We start from the raw sequence: 15671 nt of genomic DNA on the forward strand, positions 1-15671 counted from the left end.
GGTGGGTTGTGCCCACATAGGGGCCCCTCTTTGGTGGGTCTTGGCTCCAAACATTCTTATTATTGGTATAAAAAATCCTCAAAAAGTTTCGTTCCATTCCAAGAAATTTTATTTCTGCACAAAAACAACACCATGGTAGTTCTGCTGAAAACAATGTCAGTCCGGGGTTAGTTTCATTCAAATCATGCAAATTAGAGTCCAAAACAAGAGGAAAAGCGTGAGAAAAAATAGATACGTTGGGGACGTATCATATATTCCCGGGGTGTTCAAAGGTATTAGGTTCCTACCTCATCAACTACATAGCAATACCACATGTACCCAGATCCTACACATGCAAATCTTTGAGGGGTGTATCTAATGCAAGTAAAACTGGGTTATTAAGGGGTATGATCAAAGTGTAACTTGCCTTGCTGACGATTGGAAAGCCCTAGAGATTCGTAGTAGTAGGCTTCGCACTCCGAAAAATCTATCATAGACAAACAATAGCATACATAAGCACTCAAACATGAAGATGCAAGAAAACCAGAGAAAATGATCTTAATAGAAAATTTAGGTCAAGAACTTCGCTTTGCAAAAAGAATCAACTAAAACGGAGTTACGAAACTCAAGTTATGATAAAAAATTCAAATTCAAATCTGTTTGAAACCAAATTTTAAAATTTCAAAACATGTTTAAGTTGGTTATTTGGATAGAGGGGATCATAATGAAGACTTTGGCATTGGTTTCATTGGATTTGGACAAATGAGAAAAAAGCTGTGATTGATTGAAGAACAGGGACTAATCTGCGAAGAAAATAATTACAAATAGGTCCCTGGCCAAAAAATAAACAGAAAAAGAAAAATCTAACGGACGAACGTCCACTACAGAAAACTAACGAACAAAGTCGTTCACTAAAACTACCTAAACAGAAAACGTCCCCAGAATCTCTGAGTCCGTGTCATGAAGCGTCGTAATATACATGGAAATCCTTGCGTATGTCCGGAATAATTAGCACTGGGGTTGTAACCAAACGTTTCTTCAACTCCTGGAAACGGCCTCACAATCCTCTGTCCATTTGAACTTGGTGTCCTTCTTCAATAACTTCGTCATGGGCTTCGCGATCTTGGAAAAAATCTCAATGAATCTCCGATAATATCCTGCGAGTCCAAGGAAATTGTGTATCTCTCCAATTGAGGTGGGTGCCAACCACTCGGTGATGGACTGAACCTTGGAAGGGTCTACTACTATACCTTCTCCTGATATAACATGTCTGAGGAATCTGACTTCCTTCAACCAAAACTCACATTTGCTAAACTTGGCATATACCTGATGTTCCCTGAGCTTCTCGAGAACCAAGCGCAAATGTTCCTTGTGTTCTTCTTCATTCTTCGAGTACACCAATATATCATCAATGAACACCATGAAAAACTTATCCAAGAACTCCATGAACACCTTATTCATCATACTCACAAAATAGGCAGGGGCGTTAGTCAAACCAAAAGACATGACCATGTACTCGTATAGCCCATACCTTGTGGTAAAAGCTATCTTAGGTATATCTTGTTCTCGGATCTTCAGCTGGTGATATCCTGATCGAAGATTGATCTTGGAGAAAATTGTAGCTCCATGCAGCTGGTCAAACAAATCATTGATCATTGGTAGAGGATATTTGTTCTTGATCGTCACCTCATCAAACGCTCAATAATCAACTACCATTCTCAAGGATCCATCCTTCTTCTCAACTAGAAGCACTAGGGCTCCCCATGGTGATGAACTTGGTCGAATATAACCTTTCTCCAATAACTCCTTAATCTGCTTCTTAATTTCCTCCAGATCATTTGCGGGCATCCGATACGGTCTCTTAGATATTGGTCCAGTGCCCGGCAACAGTTCGATCAAAACCTCTATGTCTCGGTCTGGTGGCATGCCGGGTAGTTCCTCCGGGAATACATTGGGATAATCCTTCACAACAGGCACTTCCTCCTGAACAACTCCCGAGAGTGAATTTACTTGAGTCCTCCTTGGTGCATTCCTAGACACATACTTGATATGTTTCCCCTCTGGGGTGGTGAGAAGAATTGACTTACTAGCACAATCGATGTTTCCCCCATACTTCGATAGCCAATCCATGCCTAGTATCACATCCAATCCTTGCAATTCTAGAATAATGAGGTTCGTAGGAAAAACATGCCTACCTATGGTCAATGGTAACTAAAAACATCCTCGGCTAGCCATATACTCCGCTCCTAGCAAGCTTACTAACATTGGTGTCTAAAGGGCTACAGTTGACAACTTAAACTTCTCCACAAATTCCCTTGATATGTATGAATGTGATGCATGATACGTCTTCGTCGTATCTATAATGTTTTATTGTTCCATGCCAATATTCTACAACTTTCATACACTTTTGGCAACTTTTTATACTATTTTTGGGACTAACATATTGATCCAGTGCCCAGTGCTAGTTCCTGTTTGTTGCATGTTTTTTGTTTCACAGAATATCCATACAAACGGAGTCCAAACGGGATAAAAACTGACGGAGATTTTTTTGGAATATATATGATTTTTGGGAAAAAAAATCCACGTGAGACGATGCCTGAGGGGGCCATGAGGCAGGGGGGCACGCCCCTGGACCTCGTGGCCACCCCGTAAGGCGGTTGATGCCCTTCTTTCGCCGCAAGAAAGCTAATATCCGGATAGAGATCGTGTTAAAATTTCAAACCAATCGGAGTTACGGATCTCCAGGAATATAAGAAACGGTGAAAGGGCAGGATCTGAGAACACAGAAACAAGGAGAGACAGAGAGACAGATCCAATCTCGGAGTGGCTCTCGCCCCTCCCACGCCATGGAGGCCAAGGACCAGAGGGGAAACCCTTCTCCTGTCTAGGGAGGAGGTCAAGGAAGGAGAAGACGAAGGGGCCCCCTCTCCCCTTCTCTTCCGGTGGCGCCGGAACGCTGTCGTGGCCATCATCATCCAACTCTTCCCCCCTCTATGCAGCGGTGTAACCTCTCTCTTACCTGCTGTAATCTCTACTTAAACATGGTGCTCAACGCTATATATTATTTCCCAATGATGTATGGCTATCTTATGATGTTTGAGTAGATCCGTTTTGTCCTATGGGCTATTTGATGATCAAGATTGGTTTGAGTTGCATGTTTTATTATTGGTGCTATCCTATGGTGCTCTCCGTGTCGCTTCAAGTGTGAGGGATCCCCGCTGTAGGGTGTTGCAATACGTTCATGATTCGCTTATAGTGGGTTGCGTGAGTGACTGAAACACAAACCCAAGTAAGGGGGTTGTTGCGTATGGGATAAAGAGGACTTGATGCTTTAATCCTATGGTTGTGTTTTACCTTAATGATCTTTAGTAGTTGCGGATGCTTGCTAGAGTTCAAATTATAAGTGCATATGATCCAAGTAGAGAAAGTATGTTAGCTTATGCCTCTCCCTCATATAAAATTGCAATAATGATTACCGGTCTAGTTATCGATTGCCTAGGGACAAATAACTTTCTCGTAACAACAAGCTCTCTACTAAAACTAATTTAGTTGTGTCTTTATCTAAACAGCCCCTACTTTTATTTATGTGCTCTTTATTATCTTGCAAACCTATCCAACAACACCTACAAAGTACTTCTAGTTTCATACTTGTTCTAGGTAAAGCGAACATCAAGCGTGCGTAGAGTTGTATCGGTGGTTGATAGAACTTGAGGGAATATTTGTTCTGCCTTTAGCTCCTCATTGGGTTCGACACTCTTACTTATCGAAAACTGTTGCGATCCCCTATACTTGTGGGTTATCAAGACATTTTTCTGGCGCTGTTGCTGGGGAGCAATAGCGTGGGGTGAATATTCTCGTGTGTGCTTGTTTGCTTTATCACTAAGTAATTTTTATTTGCTGTTCTTAGTTGTTTTCTATCTTTAGTTATGGGTAGGAAACGCAAAATACCAAAAAAATTAGTTGTACCTACTAAACCAATGGTTGAAGAACCACTCAAAATCTATCACACTGCTGAAGCTTGTTACTTGGATCATCTTCGATCCCTATGTGCTCGTGCTGAAACCCCAACTAGCTTAGTTGAGGGCAAATCTTCAGATGAGCATGCTTGTTATGTGAGACACCGAATATCTGAAAAAGGGAAAATTTTACTGGGTCAAATTCATCGTTTGCAATGCTATGCTTGGAATTTATGCGAAATTTATGATATTACTTGTTGTTCTGAAAAGCCTAAGAAACACCTTCCCTATCAATGTGAGTTTAGTCATAATGGAATCGTATCTTCGTATGCTAAGGGTGTTTACAGTTACTATGATGTTCAACAAATTGAATAATTTGTTGCTTTTAAGGGTGCTTATGAAATTGCTTCTTTGATTGAAACGTATGATGCTACTCTTTACAAATCTGAAAAATTTGACATACTTAAATTATGCTTCTAATGCCTGTGTTGAACCATATATTGAGGACTACCCCGCTGTCCAAGAAGAGACTAATATTTTGCAGGAGTCTATGGAAGAAGAAATTGATGAAACTGTGAGCTCATTGGATGAAAAAGATGAGGAGGAAGAGCGGATTAGCTACCCGTGCCCACCTTCTAATGAGAGTAACTCTTCAACTCATACATTGTTTAATTTCCCTTCGTGCTTACCGAAGTATGATTGCTATGATGATTGTTATGATCCCTTTGATTCTCTTGAAATATCCGTTTTTGATGATGCTTGCTATGCTTGTGGCCAAGATGCCAATATGAATTATGCTTATGGAGATGAACTTGCTATAGTTCCTTATGTTAAACATGAAATTGTTGCTATTGCATCCACGCATGATAGTCCTATTATCTTTTTGAATTCTCCCGACTACACTATATCGGAGAAGTTTGCACTTATTAAGGATATATTGATGGGTTGCGTCTTACTATTACACATGATGATTTTGATGAATATAATATGCATGTGCTTGCTGCTCCTACTTGCAATTATTATGAGAGAGGAACTATATCTCCACCTCTCTATGTTTCCAATACGATAAAATTGCAAGAAACTGTTTATACTTGCATTGGCCTTTACTATGTGTGCATGAATTGTTCTTTTATGACATGCCGATGCATAGGAAGAGAGTTAGACTTCGTTTTTGCATGATATATGTTACTTTATGCTCACTACTAAATTACAAATCATTGTTAATTAAAATTGGCTTTGATATACCTTGGGATCCGGGTGGATTCATTACTTGAGCACTATATGCCTAGCTTAATGGCTTTAAAGAAAGCGCTGCCAGGGAGACAACCTGGAAGTTTTAGAGAGTCATTTATTTCTGTTGAGTGCTTTCATATCGTTTAAAAGCAACAAAAATAAAGAGGGGAACCCAAAACTTTTTCAAAAAGGAAAGTGAAAGTGAGAAAGACAAGCATTGTTGAAGTGGGAGAGCTCCTTGAACTTTGTTCATGCTCACGGAAACTTTCTGAATCTTGATTACAGAAACTTTTCAACAAAAATAATTATCCCCTTGTACAATTCCATCGTATTATAAAAATAATGTGCCAAGGTTTGCCTTTAGGATGTTTACATTTGCTTGATGGTCTGTACGGTGCAGGACAGAAACTTTGGCTGTAGTACGCGCTTTTACATTTTTAGCTGGAACGTCAAATGGTTCTGATTCTTTTTGCACTGTCTTTGTATAAAATTTTTTATTTTTCCTAATTTTGGCAGAATCTTTCAAGTATCATAAGTATGGTGAATGTTCAGATTGTTACAGACTATTCTGTTTTAGACACATTCTGTTTTTGATGCATAGTTTGCTTGTTTTGATGAAACTAACGATTTATATCAGTGGATTAAGCCATGGAAAAGTTATATACAGTAGACACAACGCAAAAAAATATGAATTGGTTTGCAACAATACATAGATTAGTGATTTGCTTTATTATACTGACGGATCTTACCGAGTTTTCTGTTGAAGTTTTGTGTAGATGAAGTGTTCGATGATCGAGAAGGTCTCGATGTGAGAAGAAGGAAGAGAGGCAAGAGCTCAAGCTTGGGGATGGCCAAGGCACCCCAAGTAAATATTCAAGGAGACTCAAGCTTCTAAGCTTGGGGATGCCCCAGAAGGCATCCTATCATGGAATTGACACGGCAGATGTCCTAGAGAAAGGACTTAGTCGTAGGGCCATCACAACTAGGAAGCTTAAAGGGGTTAATCGGGACAAAGGACACGAGAGGTTTTATACTAGTTCGGCCCCTTACGATGAAGGTAAAAGCCTACTTCTAGTTGTGTTGGTATTGCTAGGGTTTCGATTACCAAGAGGCTCAACTCGCCGGCTTGGTTATCGATCTTTTCTTTCTTGCCCTAAGCCGCCACCGGGTCGTCCCCTTATATACACGGGTTGATGCCTGGTGGCCTACAGAGTCCCGGCTGGCTCATAATCGTGTCCGGCTCGGTGACTTCCTTTACATGCCTTTATTTACAAGTCTTACATACGGTGGTTCATAATATCAGGCCTTAAGCCGCCTCCAGGCCTTTGGGCCTTCTATAAGATTTAATAAACTATCATCTGAATGTTTACTGGGCTTCTTGTGTAACCCGACATTGGGGCTGACCCGGCCCCTTCTGGGCGGGTCATAACTAATAGTTATATCCCCAACATTAGGCCCCAGGTTGACTTTGAACTTCGTTCTTTGTCAATCTTCAATACTTAGACAAAAATCCATCTTCTTATCTTCGCTGAAGTTTTTGTAACCCGCCGTGATGTCATCTCTTGAAAATGCAAAAAACTTTCATGACGTCATCTCCCAATGGATCTTTTATCTTTAATGTTTCCCAAGAATCGAGGCGTCTGTGTAGCTGGATAACCATTATTCAGCTCTCCCTCGATTTTCGCGCCCGTCTGTTCGCATCTTTCCCTTATAAATAGGCACGCCTCGGCCTTCCTCATTCTCCTCTCTCGCTCTGTCTTCTTCCTCTCGCAACCCTCCTGCTGCTCGAGCCTCACCGCCGTCGCGCGTCTCCTTCGTCTCCGTTAACCTTGGCCGCTGCATCAACTCGAACTGGTCTAGAGAACGGCGGCGACCTCCGTAGAAGACCTGTGACTGTAAGTTTTCTTCTCAGATCCGCATTTAGGGTTTCCAGATTCCTTCGTGTTCTTCCAAGTTCATCGTAGTCCCTTGTAGTTCTTCCACCGCAGGCCTCTTCTTGATCCAAAAAGATATATATATATATATATATATATATATATATATATATATATATATATATATATATATATATATATATGCTCGTGTGGTAGTGTTTTTGTGCCTCTTCTTAACCCATAGATCCCTTTCTCTATTTCAAAGACTGCATTAGAACTTATAGACTCCTCTGTGCTGAACTTTTTAGGTCTAGAATTTTTTCATTTTGAATAGCCATTTGATCTGGAATAATACCAAGCAATTTAGGAAACTTGTTTGTCTCAACACTTAGCTGAATTTGCCTTCTTCAAATATCTGTAGTCATGGAGGCTTACCATGTCGGCTTACTTTTCCTTATATGTAATTAGCCCTTAACTAAGCCGCCATTACTTATTTGCATCATCATCACTTAATTGTTAATCTCACCATTAAATTGAACCAGCATGTTGCCTTTCTTTTCAGTTCGTCTTTGCACATCATGCCGTCCAAAGCACCAACCATCTGTAACTGGGTCCCCTCAACCGTAACTGAGGAACGTTTGAAGGAGTTTTTCACCATAGGATTTCTGCCAGGAAAAGACGTCATGTCTTACCGTGCCCCTGACTCAGAAGAAGAACGGCCCAATCCAAAAGACGGCAAAGTGATTGTTTTTACTGACCACATGAACCGTGGCTTCTCACCGCCCGGCTCGAAGTTCTTCAGAGAGGTCCTCCACCTTTTCAAACTCCACCCTCAAGATATCGGTCCCAATTCCATATCTAACATCTGTAACTTCCAAGTGCTCTGTGAGGTGTATCTTCAATAAGAGCCGACCATGGAGCTGTTTATAGAATATGATGAGAGCCGGTGGCTCGGGTGTAGTATGGCCGAAGTTGAGAAATGTTCCACGGCCGGCGGGTCTCCTCCTCCAACTTACGTGAGTCTTTCTGCTCTAGAACATCAATGAGGTAATATGACCCGTTGTTTAAGTTCTTGCTGACCACAAAGGGTCCTTCCCAAGGTGGGGATAACTTGTGGGCATCCGACAGATCCTGGATGAGCCTGAGCACTAGGTCGCCTTCCTAAAAAGTCCTGGACTTAACCCGGCAGCTGTGATAACAACGCAGGTCCTGTTGATAAATTGCTGATCGAGCCGCTGCTAAGTCTCTTTCTTCATCTAACAAGTCGAGTGCATCCTGTCTGGCTTGTTCATTATTAGCTTCAACATAAGCCTCCACGCAGGGCGAGTCATGACGGATGTCACTAGGCAACACTGCTTCTACTCCATACACCATGAAAAAAGGTGTGTAACTTGTGGACCTGTTAGGCATGGTGTTGATACTCCACAGCACTGAGGGTAATTCCTCTACCCAACAACCCGGTGTTCGCTGTAAGGGAACCATAAGTCGGGGCTTGAGACCTTTTAAAATTTCCTGATTTGCTCTCTCAGCTTGACCATTGGATTGAGTATGAGCTACAGAAGAAACATCAAGCCGGATATGCTCAAGTTGACAAAACTCCTCCATAGCCCCTTGGGATAGATTAGTGCCATTGTCCGTGATAATGCTGTGTGGAAAACCAAAGTGGAAGATCACCTTTTTCATAAACTGAACCGCCGTGGCCGCATCACACTTACTCACCGGTTCTGCCTCAACACACTTTGTGAATTTATCAACTGCCACTAAAAGATGTGTCTTTTTATCCTTAGACCTTTTGAAAGGCCCCACCATGTCAAGCCCCCGGACCGCAAATGGCCAAGTGATTGGAATCATCCGGAGCTCTTGAGCCGGAACATGTGCTCGTCGTGCAAATTTTTGACATCCATCACATCTGCTGACCAGATCCTCTGCATCAGTGTGAGCCGTCAACCAGTAAAAACCGTGACGAAAAGCTTTGGCCACCAGAGATTTTGACCCGGCGTGATGACCACAATCGCCTTCATGGATCTCACGAAGTATTTCTTGGCCTTCTTCAGGGGAAACACACCATTGAAACGCTCCAGAGATGTTGCGATGGTATAGTTCTCCATCAAAAATCGTCATTGACTTAGACCGCCGGGTTATCTATCGAGCCAGGGTCTCATCCGCTGGCAACTCTCCCCGGGTCATGTAAGCCAAGAACGGTACTGTCCAATCTGGGATGACATGAAGAGCCGCCACCAACTGCGCCTCCAAAAGGGTATTTGAAAATAATTGAATTTCATTTGGAAATATTTCAATTCATAAACTTCATGCAGCTCAATGATTTTCATGAGAGAAGATGTAGCGACCAAACCTCAAACAGTCTGATCTCTGTGCTCCGGTGTCATCCCTGGATCAGTAATGCTGACACCACACAGTACTCGGAGGATTTATAACAGAGTAGCAATCACACACTTATTACATCGAGTGTCTCCATAGAGAACTTATTACAATAAATATGGCTTAAGGCCATCTAATAACGATAATAGCGGAAGGCTTGGAAGATAAGTGAGTCCATCAACTCCAATGGCATCACTGAGTATAGAACCACGACCTAAAACTCCTTAATCGTCGTCTGAAAAGTCTGCAACATTAACGTTGCAGCCCGAAACGGGTCAGCACATGGAATATGCTGGCAAGGTAACACATAGAGAGTAATGGAAGGAAACAGCTATACTATATGCATATTTGGCTGGTGGAAAGCTCTATGGTTACAGTTTTGCGTAAAGCCAATTTTTCCCTACTTCAAAGGAATAAATTTATTTAACTATCATGGTAGTTGTTAAACATTGAGAATGGTTGACAGCATCCTCAATCCCAATTAATCAACATCATTATCAAAACCCAACAAAATTAATTTAGAGTAACATGTTGAGATTCACATGATAATCCAGGTACTAGATACTCAAAACGTCCATAACCGGGGACACGGCTAACCAGGATTAGTTTATACACTCTGCAGAGGTTTGCGCACTTTTCCCCACAAGACTCGATCGCCTCCGTTTGGTTTCTCGCACTACATGGTGTTTGAGAAACGGATGACCGAGACATAGTCTTTCAGAAGCGCTAGCACCTTACGACCGGGTAGACCGTACCACCTACATCCCCTACATCTGCTAGTCTACCACTGTAAGAGTTCGCACGACTTAGTCAACTATGCTAGAGCCCATAATAGCTTGTGGCTGCACATGGAAGTTTCTAGTATGAATAATCTCATGATCCCTTTGAGCCTGGGTGGCGGTCCAAAAGAAAATAGGCAAATCCTGGATTACCCAAGTGCCTCAATCCACCCAGATGTGTGTTTAAGTTGCCACCTTAGATGAACCATTAATTAACGAACTCACATCTGTCATGGATATCACTCACCCAATCCACGTCTAGTAGCATAACATGGCATAATAAGCAAACGTAGAAATAACTTCCCAAAGGTTTGATAATAAAAAGGTAATAGGTACTACCTCAACTACTTCCCAAACCCACAATTTAATTAGATGCTAATCATGCAATGTTTGAGGATTGATCTAATGCAGTAAAATTGGGTAGTAGAAAAGGTATGATCAAAGTGTTACTTGCCTTGCTGATGATCCGGGAAACCTAGCGATTCGAAGTAACATGCGGCGCACTCCGGGTACTCTATCGCAAACAAACAAGCACACAATAAGTACTCATCTAATGCATGGGTAAAACTCGAATAAGAGATCTAACCAGAAGGTTCAACTTAAGAACTCTGGTTTGCAAAAAGAATCAAATCGAACGAAGCAACGAAAGTCAAACGGCGAAAGAAAACAACTTCGTTCTACTAATCTGGATCTAAGTCAAATTTTACAGTAGCAAAAACTTGTTTAAGTTGGTTAAACGGATAGAGGGTATCGAGATGAAACTCCAGGCGCTTGAATCGCCTGATTCCGATAAACGAGCGAAAAGTTATACTAAAACGAAAATCCGATCAGAAATCGCGATCAGAAAAATCGCGGATTTAATCCAAGAAAAAGAAAAATGATGAACATTCGCTAGAACGAACGAACGGACGAACGCTCGCTAATTAAATAAATCAAAAGAACTGATCTATTTAAAAAAACCAAAACAAAAAAACTGGCAATGATTTCGAGGTGACCTCGGCGGCGGCGGCAGCGTCCGGTGAAACGGCGGCGTCCGGCGGCGGCGGGGCGGCGGCGGCGCGGATTGGGGCGCTCAGGGCGGCGGCTGGGCCTCGGGCTGGCTCCCCCCGGCTTATAAAGCCTTGGCGGGCCGGAGTCCCGGTCGGACACGGCCCGTAGGTCGGTTCGTTTTTTTAAAAAAAAAATTACACGCAGAAGAAAAATAAAAAGAAATACTAAACGGACTCCAAAAATCCTGAAATAAATTTTCCCGTGCTTCTAAAATCAAGCCGCACAAGGTGAACATTTATTGGGGGCCTAAATGCAATTTTGAAAAACGCACATTTTTCCTAAATTCAAATAAAATAACGAAAAACTCCGAAATAAAATCTTATTTGATTTTATTATTAAATCCTCAATATTTCTTTATTTTGGGAAAGTCATTTTATTCCCTCTCTCATATTTTTGTAATAGAAATAATTGATGATAAAATAATAAAAATCAAATGATCCTATTCTCAAAATTTTGAGAAAACTCAAATATGAGAATAAAGAATTTCCCAACTCTCTCCGTGGGTCCTTGAGTTGCGTAGAAATTTCTAGGATCAAACCAAGAGCAAAACAAAATATGATATGCAATGATGATCTAATGTATAACATTCCAAATTGAAAATTTGGGATGTTACAAACCTACCCCCTTAAGATGAATCTCGCCCTCGAGATTCGGGTTGGCTAGAAAATAGGTGAGGGTGGTCCTTGAGCAAATCTTCCTCTCGTTCCCAGGTGGCTTCATCCTCTGTGTGGTGGATCCACTGAACTTTGCAAAAGTTAATAACCTTGCTGCGAGTGACTCGGCTGGCAAACTCGAGAATCTTAATTGGTTTCTCCTTGTAGGTCAAATCATTATCCAACTGAATTGTTTCCAATGGCACTGTGTCTCTCAAGGGTATGTCAGCCATCTCCGCGTGACACTTCTTCAACTGAGAAACGTGGAACACATCATGAAATCCTGACAATCCTTCGGGCAATTCCAACTTGTAGGCCACTTCTCCCATATGCTCCAAAACTCGATATGGTCCTACAAATCGTGGCGCTAACTTTATTTTAACCCCAAAACGCTTTGTTCCTCGAAGTGGGGATACTCGAAGATAAGCTCTATCTCCAACTTCGTAAACAGTCTCCTTGCGTTTAGAATCTGCATAACTCTTCTGTCTGGACTGAGCTACCTTGAGCCTATCGCGAATCAATTTCACCTTCTGTTCAGACTCTTTAATGAAATCAGGTCCAAACAACTGGCGGTCTCCAACTTCGTCCCACGACAACGGTGTCCTGCACCTCCTTCCGTACAAAGCTTCGAAAGGGGCCATCTTCAAACTGGATTGATAGCTGTTGTTGTAAGAGAACTCTGCATATGGCAAATTGTCGTCCCAACTACATCTGTAATCTAGCGCACAAGCTCTCAGCATATCCTCCAAAATCTGATTGACTCTCTCGTTCTGTCCATTTGTCTGTGGATGAAAAGCTGTACTGAATTCTAGCCTGGTACCCAAAGTTTCGTGCAACTGCTTCCAGAACTTTGAGGTATACTGGGTTCCTCTATCTGATACGATACTCCTCGGAACTCCATGCAAACATACGATCCTGGTCATGTAACTGCTTTGGGGGATTGTTCTTCGGTATGTGACTCCTCCAATGGTCCAATTAGTTTTTGTTCTAGTGCTTTGTTTATTGCAAATTTATGTGGTCAAAAGTTGTTTTAATGCATGATATAGCCTCCAGGCACTTGTAGGAGTAGTTGCTATCAATTTTGTTCAGTTTGGTTCACTTTTATTTTGAGTTACTAAAAATTTCAGAAATTTTTAGAAAAAAGATGAAGAGATTTTTTAGGGGCTCTTCGAGCCGAAGTTCGAAGGATAAGCAAAGTGAAGAGAATAAGAAGCCCAAATATAATCTCCCTCGTGCTGCGGAAGTTCGGCCGTGTGAATGGCCTTGTGATGAGTTCTTGAGAGAAGTCGGGATTTATGAAGATTTTTACTATTTGGCTGAGAATGCAGGCCTCACAAACTTCCTCCACGACCAGCTCGAACAGTATCTCCTACTCACTAATATTTTTGTGTAAAATTTTCATTTCCATGCTAGGAGATCACCGCCTTCAGTGGAATTTTATTTATATGATGAGGTTAAGGAGATGTCACTATATGACTTTTGCCGAGTCTGTAATATACCCTTTGAGGGCAGCATAGAGGAACCACATCATAATGATGTGGAAGGATTTATTGATATGATTGCTGTAGGGGAAACGAGGAAAGTTTCCGATGCAAGAATTACTAGCATACATTTTCCTGTTCTACGTTACTTCGCAATATTTGCTAGTAGATGCTTAATTGGTCGCGGGAACTGTGGAAACCTTAGTGCCCCTGATATTGTTATTCTGTGCCATGCTTTGTTTTATGATACCACTTTTAGTTTAGGCGCTATTGTTGCTAAACGGTTAAATCTGAACCATACCTATTAGGAGGCATATCTGCCTCGCGCCTTGCTGCACACTTTAACATACCTATTAGGCATTATGAGAAAGCGGAGAAGTTGTTGCCTCCTATTTTTCTATATTATAAGCGTATGGTAGCACATGATTTCATTGTTAAGAATAAGAAGAAGATGCTTAACTATAGACTGATATTTGATAAAAGTTACTTTGAGACTATTACCTTGCCTGCTCCCTCTCTATTCAACATATTTTCAGGCACGTACCTTATTTCGCCGAAGGCCGTTCATGCATACCTGAGCCTAACATCAGCTCCAGAGCCTGAGCCGGAGCCATCACTTGATCCTCACCATCAGTCTGTTTATCAGTGGGATTTGGAGGAGATCGCTAACCAGTGGCACCCTGAGGATCCTCCTCAGTACACCGGAGAGGGCAGCTTTGATCCATGGGCATAGACCAACTTAGGCCAAAATCCTAAGCTTGGGGGAGTACGTATTTCTCACCGACATTACATTCATGTTCACACACTCATGCCAGTTGTCGGTGCTCATACTTTTTCATTGTATCATCCATGCTAGTTTAATTTCTTTTTAAGCTTTCTTCTTGTGTGTTTCAAAAACCTTAAGAAAAAAAAGAAAAAAAAATTAGCTGTAGCTTTTAGCTAGTTTACTCTCCATGCCTGTTGTAGTAATAATAAAAAAACCAAAAAGATTTCTCGTTCTTCTTTTGCTTGTTGGCAGCTTTCCCGTGTAAATAGTTTTGTTTCTTTTCTTTTCTTTGGGGTCGAGAGGAGAAGACCTTGATGAAATTGTTGAGTGGCTCTTATATGCATTATTGTTGATCTAATAAAGAGCCCATATTACCTTGTCTTCTCCCTTGAATTGAATGATTGCAGATTCCAGCTTAGTCCAATGCACGTGCACTATTATTATTGTCCACACTATTCGGTTGTGCAAGTGAAAGGCAATAATGACGATATATGATGGACTGATTGAGATGAGAGAAGCTGGTATGAACTCGACCTCTCTTGTTTTTGTAAATATGATTAGTTCATCGTTCCTGATTCAGCCTATTATGAATGAAACATGTTTGCAATGACAATTAGAGATTATAGTTGCTCATGCCATGCTTAATTTGCTAGGAGTTTATAATGGTCTACCTTGCGTGCCATGCCATGCTTAATTTGCTAGGAGTTTATAGTGGTTGTGATGTGGTATGATAGGGTGGTACCCTCCTTTGAACGATTCGAGTGGCTTGACTTGGCACATGTTCATGCATGTAGTTGAAACAAAATCAACATATCCTCCACGATATTTATGTTCATGGTGATTTATATCCTACTCATGCTTGCATTCAGTGTTGATTAATTTTAATGCATGTTCATGACAGTTGTCGCTCTCTAGCTGGTCGCTTCCCAATATCTTTCTAGCCTTCAATTGTACTAAGCAGGAATACTACTTGTGCATCCAACTCCATAAACCCGAGAAGTTATTCCATATGAGTCCACCATACCTTCCTATATGCGGTATCTACCTGTCGTTCCTAGTAAATTTGTATGTGCCAAACTCTAAACCTTCAAATGAAATTATTTTTTGTATGGTCGAATAGCTCATGTATCAACTAGGGCTGTCTGTATCTTCCATGCTAGGCGGGTTATTCTCAAGAGGAGGGGACTCCGCTCCTCACTCACGAGAAAATGGCTGGTCACCGGGATGCCTAGTCCCATGCTCAAATCAAATCATAATAATTGCAAACAAAACTCCACCAGGATTTTTGTTAGTTGGAGGCACCCGTTGTTTTGGGCAAGCCATGGATTGATGCTTGTTGGTGATGTGGGAGTATAAACTTTACCATTATGCTTGGGAACCGCCTATAATGTGTGTAGCATGGAAGATATCGAGATCTCTCGGTTGTTATGATGACAATGAAATTATACCGCTCAAAATATTGTTCATCTCTATTTCAAAATCGAGCTCTGGCACCTCTACAAATTCCTGCTTCCCTCTGCG

The sequence above is a fragment of the Triticum urartu genome, chromosome 3A (assembly GCF_056163025.1).
Source record: "Triticum urartu cultivar PI428250 chromosome 3A, HENAU_Tu73, whole genome shotgun sequence".
Classification (NCBI taxonomy): Eukaryota; Viridiplantae; Streptophyta; class Magnoliopsida; order Poales; family Poaceae; genus Triticum; species Triticum urartu.